Genomic DNA, 5,750 nt, shown 5'->3' with positions numbered 1-5,750 from the left:
GGCTTGTTCCACCGGTCGGTCGCAGGTCTGCCCACCTTGCGGGCGCGGGTGGCGGCTCCGCTCTGCCCCCTCTCCAATTGGGGTCACTCGACCACCACGCCGGCGAGCCGCTGGGCCTGCTCCGGGCTCAGGAGGCGGCCCGGCTCCTCCCCTCTGGTTCGAGGACAAATCGAGAGAGACTCGGGTGTCTGTGCCTCACCCTCCCTACCAGGAGCCCAACTGTTTCTGTCGCCGCTGGTATTGATGAAGTTCTCTCCTCTGCCGCTTTCTGATGACATCAGATCTCTGCCATGTTGGTATCCTATGCGAATGGCAGCATTTAGTTCCCTTTGCCGGGTAACCAAAGCAACGGGTGAGTCTTGACTGGCCCTCAGCAGGACCCGGACCGAGAAGCAGTTTCCGTGGGCTCCTTAGCCCTGGGCCAGAGCAGTTCCGGTAGCCGGAACTCGGCCGCTCCGTGCTCGGTGTATGCTCTGATAAGAGCAGGCTCCAAGAAGCAGTTTCCGCAGGTTATTTAGCACTGAGCGAATGGCAGCCTGATATTACCTGTTCTATGGCTGAATGAGCTGCGGTCAGTCGAAAACAGGGATGGTGACATCAGCTCTCCAAGATGGTGGCCACTTGCCTCCTCTGTGGTCTGACCAGTGTGGAGAACCGAAATGGACCGCTTCCTTCCCCCGTCTCGAACCCAGAATTCAGCACTGAGTACGGTGCTTGCATGGCTGGCAGAAACTCTTTATTGGTTTCTGATAGAGAATATCTGGCAGAGAACACTTGGATATGGGTGAATAAAACAAAACAAAACCAAAAAAAAAAAAAAAACAGATGATTTGTCAGAGAAAGACTAGCAAGCACAGTACATTAGTTAGAGTCCTGACTCGTTATAGACCCAGACCCAACTCAAAGTGCTACATTCTTGTTTGTAGGTTTAAAAATTCTCATAAAAACATTTAAAAATCACCACCAATGACCAAACCCGAAATCCAAACAAAAACAAAAGCCAAGAAAAATGAGAGGCACCAAAACTCACTTAGCAGCAAAATAGGCCTAAACTAAGGTGAAACACATTTGGGTCTTATTCCAGTAATATTCCCATATATATACATTTTTTCAGCAGAAATATGAATGCACTTGATTATCCAGGGTTAGTGTACATGCAATTAAATTTTAATAAAAATCAAAAAAGTATTATTCTTAGTACTTGGTACATTGATTATAATTGAAAATATGCAAATGAATAATGCATGTAAATTAAAAATTTATATAAAAGCAGAAGACTAAAAATATCCAAAAGTACTTCTCAAAACAAAGAAATAGGATAGCAGAGTATTGAAAACATGAGACTGGAACCAGATTGCCTGGCTTACAATGTTATATGCTGTGTGTTGACTGTTTGGTCTTAGAAATGATACTCAGCCTTTCTGTGTCTTAGCCTTAGACTGAAGCTGGTTATATGATTAAGGAACCTAAACGTTACTGAAGAAAGGAAGAGCATTTAATAGGAGAGCTAAAGATGGGTCATTACTAAGGGGAAGAATTAGATTGGGTTTCCATTTCACATGATATTAAAACAATGAGTCATATAGATTAGTAATTTTGATAAGCATAATCTAAACTTTAAAATACTTAGAAGTATAGGTATAGGTATTTCTGATCTTGATTCAGAGAACAGTATTTTACAAAAGACATCAAAAATCACAAAATTTAAAAAAATCTTTTAAACCATCATATGATGTAAAAATTAAAAATATTTAATTTTTATAAGACCTGTTAAAGAGAGTGAAGAATATGTGAGGTTACTTGCAATTCTAACAGTCAGCCAAAGATGATAATCAAGTATACATAGAGTGATCCTATAAATTAAAATTATATAGGAAATTAACAATAAAATGGACAAAATATGAAATAAGAATACACATGCCACAGATGATATATGTAAAGCTAGTAAGCATATAAGAATTTATAAAATTTTACTAGAAATTGGGAAATTGTTAATAAAGGACATAATGAGATATCATTCTCTATCATTCTAAATGAAACTTAGGAATTCATCTAATGGAGCCAAGGTTTGAATAGTACATGGATCTTTGACACATTGCTGGTAACAGTATAAAATAACACAACCACTTTGGAACACAATTATACCTTTCCAAGACATGTACCCAGGAGAAATTCTTGCACATATGTACTAGAAGGCATAGCAAACAAGTGTGGTACTGTTAATAATACCCAAAAATTGCAAACAACAAAACTTTCTACAAAAAAGCAAGATGGATAAATCTACTGTGGAATTTTCTTAAAATGGAATGTCATGCAACGATTCAACATGACCTGTAATTAGACATTATACAGTGGATGAGTCAGCATCATACTCTGAAGTGAATGAAGTAAGTCTTAGAACAGCTACATAAATTATGATACTTATTTTAAGAAGTTTAAAATCAAGAATATGTTGTGTAGGTGTGGATTTGTTATGTCATAAAACGTAAAACAGCTGTCATCAAACAAAATTACATTTTGGTCAGAATTCCTTCTTCCATTTGCCAAACACAGTGATTGTTTTAACCCTTCTTCAGATAGACCTCTTTTAGTATTTCTTCTTCAATAATAGCTTCAACTCTTATGTTTATTCAGCAACAAGAACATCTTGGATTGATGAATTTCATAATTTTTGAAAATGTCATTGGTAGCCAGGCACAGAGGTGCATACCTATAATTGCAGTGGTTGGGGAGCCTGAGGCAGAGAGATTGCAAGTTCAAAGTCATGCTCAGCAATTTAGTAAGGGCCTAAGTAACTTAGTGAGACCCTGTCCAAAAAAACAAAAAAGGCTAGGAATGTGGCTCAGTGGTTAAACATCCCTGGGTTCAATACCAGTATCTGTGCTGCCTCCCCCGCCCTCCACACAAAAAAATGATACACTATTTAACCATGAAAACAACCTTTGCATAAAAGACATTTGTTTTTATTCTCCATTTTAAACATTTAATGAAATGATGCTCAAAGAGTTTGGAATGTCTTAAAGCTATTGAACTTAGAAGAAAATTCAGCATTTGGAATCAAAATCTTATAGCTTCAATTCTTATCCCTTTTCCACCTTTCTTAAGTTTCAAATCACAATTCAAAAACCCAGTGTTTAAGCAGATAATTTTAATACCAACATTTAAGTAAAAGTATCGGGAGTGACTAATGAAATTATGGTCCTTGAACTGTCCTACGACAGAGGCAATGCCCCTTCTGGGAATTCTCCCCACAAAGGCATCAATTTGAGACTGGCCAGCTGCTGTGGTAAGACTTTGTTCAAAAGGAGGTTCTGTGACAGGCATGGAATTATCAGTTCATGACCTAGGTTCAGATGCTAACTGCCCTGGGTTAGAGAATTAATGGGTGCCAGGCAGTAATCATAATCGGCCTGCACAAAAGCTTGTCCTTCACCCTGTATGATTTGAAGAAACTTACAAAAAACCCCTTTGATTTTGAAACATATATAATAAATGTGCTGAGCTGGCTCTAAGTCATCCATTCTTCATCAGAAGATGAAGATTCACCAGGCCTCAGCTTTTTCTCTACTTACGTGTCTGTGTGTCTTTTCTCCATCCCTTCATCCCCCCATCCAGTACCTGAATTAAAAGCCGTGTCGGACGCAGCATAAAAGTATGTCATGATTTTTATTTTTTCCTACTAGAATCAGTTCATTATCCTGACTTGCTCTTTTCTTTGAATAATGTCATCATAATGTAAGTTTAAAGCCACAAATTTATCTTTAATTTTTTTCAAGTCTTATAAATTCTTACTAATATCTCTTTTAACTTTATTATCTACTCCCTTTGTACTCTCCCCTTCAAATATACAATGTACTTCCTCAATTTTTTCACTTTTCCTCTTTGCTTCTCTCTCTTTCTTTATCTGCCAAAATTCCTTAAAATCTACCTGAAACACCTGTCATTTAGGAAGTCTCTTATGTCTTCTCCAACCTTATTCTTTCTCTGTTTTTGCCTTTCTTTCCTCACGACTAGATTTCTCTCTCTCTCTCTCTCTCTCTCTCTCTCTGTGTGTGTGTGTGTGTCTGTGTGTGTGTGTGTGTCTGGCACCAGGGATTGAGATTTTTAACCACTGAGCCACATTCCAAATTCTTTTTATTTGTTATTTGGAGATAGGGTCTCATTAAGTTGCTTAGGACCTTACTAAGTGCTGAGGCTGGCCTTGAACCTGCCATCCTCTTGCCTCAGCCTTCTGAGCCACTAGGAGATGGCACCTGACTGTATTTCTCTTAAAGCACTTGCTTTCTTTGCTTTGAAGTTAATGTACCTGCCTTACTACTATCACTATCAGCAGATTATAAAATATTTGCTGTATGCAGTTACCATATTTCAGTTATCTTTTTTGTTCCCTGAACAATAAAGGCATTGAGTAGGTAATGAATAAATGTGCAATGACTTAGACATAAATGTAGAGAAACCTGTAGGCTCAGTGTAATAAAATAGAAAATTAGATGAAAGTTTAGAATTGACCTGAGATCCAATATATAAGCATATTAACACTTTCAATTAAAATAGTCACAATTGATTGTGGTTTCTATTCAACTGATTTCACCTTGAGTTTTTTCCAAGTAAATTTTAATATTACTCCTTATGTATTTGATGTAAGGACCCAGAATATTGAGAGATTTTAGTGGGTTCCTGGCAAAAATAGTTCTTGCAAATGTAATGGAATTTCAACTTTTAAGACCAGGTAAAAAGCCTGGGGTTTCAATGTATTGTGGATCCTGAATTACCTTTTCAAAGAAGTTGTTCATTTACTTGAGAGGAGTTCAGGCTATCCTCTATTATTAATATAGGTGAGCTATGCAAATAATGTATATACATTCTCCTCTGAGTGAGAAAGATTAAGGAGCCCTGAACTCATCTTTGAGTCCAGTGATATTAGCAAACTGAAACTGAGGAATTGGGGCTTATTTTGTGTTCTGTGAGGCAAACGTGATAACCACTACACTACGGAAACACCTCCTAATTTTGTGTTCTGGACAAGGAATAGAGTTTTGAGCAAAGGATAAATTTTACCATAATACTTCATTAAATGACTAAGAAAGAGTGTGAATTCATGTTTTCAGATGCAAATCATCTATACACATCAAAACTCAGTGATTCTTCATTTATTATCATTATGAAAATTAATGACGTGCTCTAATGTCTTCCTAACATGGCAGACTCCAAATGCCTTTAAAGAAGTTAAAGAGAGGGAAGAAAATCAGTGAAACTAAAGGGAGATTTTGACCCTTGAATTCTCAAATGTAAATTTATTTTTGTTTTTCAAATTTACTTCCTGTCTTCAGTTTTTACAAATTATTTTATCTATTTAATAATTTTTATTTTTATTTTTGCCCAATTAAACTAACAAAATGTTTGACTTTTAATTATCTTTTTCCTATCACCCCCAAAATAAAACATTATGAATCTGCTGAAATCAGAATCTCATGAGTTTGCCAACTCATGGTTAGACATATCATAAAAGTATTTGTACTTTCTTTGTGAATAAAAATGTGTATAGATTTTTGCTTTCTAAAATAATAGTCTCTGGTTTCAGACTGTCTCCACTAAAATATTAGCTTTGATACTAGCTGTGCAACTCTGCAAAATTTATCTCTGTGAGAGAAATCTCTCATTTGAAAAATGGTCATCATCATAATAAGAATTTCAATCTATTTTGTGAAAATTAAATAAGATAGCATTAAAGTTCTCAGCTTTGTCACATA

Source organism: Marmota marmota, unplaced genomic scaffold, assembly GCF_001458135.2.
Source record: "Marmota marmota marmota unplaced genomic scaffold, marMar, whole genome shotgun sequence".
Lineage (NCBI taxonomy): Eukaryota > Metazoa > Chordata > Mammalia > Rodentia > Sciuridae > Marmota > Marmota marmota.
Note: the sequence above shows the minus strand (reverse complement) of the source record.